Raw genomic sequence first — 1,345 nt, 5'->3', positions numbered from 1 at the left:
GACCTTCCTTCCATAATAAGGTCAGAAATAGGGATGTTTGTTGATGATTGCGCAATGTTCAGCACCATTCATGACTTCTCAGATACTGAAGCAGTCCATGTCCTGGACAAAATCCAGGCTTGGGCTGACAAGTGACAAGCAACATCCACGCCACACAAGTGTCAGGCAATGACCATCTCCAACAAGAGGAATTTAACCATCACTGAATTCCCCCACTGTCAACATCCTGGGGGTTACCATTGACCAGAAACTGAACTGGACTAGCCATTTAAATATCGTGGCTACAAGAACGGGTCAGAGACTGGGAATCTTGCGGTGAGTAACTCACCCACCTGACTCCCAAAGTCTGTCCACCATCTACATGGCACAAGTCAGGAGTGTGATGGAATACTCTCCATTCACCTGGATGAGTGCAGCCTCAACAACACTCAAGAAGCTTGACACCATTCAGGGCAAAGCAGCCCACTTAATTGGCACTCCATCCACAAAAATTCACTTCCCCCACCACCGATGAACAGTGGTAGCAGTGTGTACCACCGACAAGATGCAGTGCAGGAACTCACCAAGGCTCCTTAGCCAGCACATTCCAAACACATATCACTATCTTGTCAAGTAGGACAAGGGCAGCAGATAAATTGGAACACCACCGCCTGGAAGTTCCCGTTCAAGTCACCCACCATCCTGACTTGGAAGTATATCACCATTCCTTCACTGTCGCTGAATCAAAACCCTGGAATTCCCTGCCTAACAGCACTGTGGGTATACATACACCACACACCTTGTAGATAGTGGACTGCAGTGGTCAAAGAAGGCAGCTCACCACCACCTTCTCAAGGGCAACTAGGGATAGGCAATAAATACTGGCCTAGCCATAATGCCCACATCCCATAAAGGAATAAACAAAAAGGCAGGAGTTTGGAAGGAGAGAGGTTAATCAAAATTTATTGTATAATCCTCAATTCTGATTTAGAAAAAAAGAGTTGAACCTGGTTATTTTAGCTCTTCTGGTTCCTTTGGTTCTTCTTAAGTATGTAATTCTGTGGAAATCGAATACATGGATCTAGAGGCATGTGATTGCAGAATGCCAACATCCTTAAATCCATCTAATCAATGAATGAATGTTAGATGATTGGATTCTGTACATGGTGAGTTTGACGTTGCTTTCAGCTGGAGTAATCAGAATTGTTTAATGGCCTAAATCAATATAGACAAAATTACTGGCACATGCTATAATGGACTTTTGACATCCTAATTTTGTAAAGATTCATATCCGCCTACTCTACCCATACTGCCAACAACTGACCAGCAGGAAACAATTATTCCCTCCAGAAGGAACCATGGCAAT

The sequence above is a fragment of the Carcharodon carcharias genome, chromosome 8, assembly GCF_017639515.1.
Source record: "Carcharodon carcharias isolate sCarCar2 chromosome 8, sCarCar2.pri, whole genome shotgun sequence".
In the NCBI taxonomy this organism is placed as follows: domain Eukaryota; kingdom Metazoa; phylum Chordata; class Chondrichthyes; order Lamniformes; family Lamnidae; genus Carcharodon; species Carcharodon carcharias.
The sequence above is the reverse complement of the archived record's forward strand: the minus strand, read 5'-3'. Positions refer to the sequence as shown.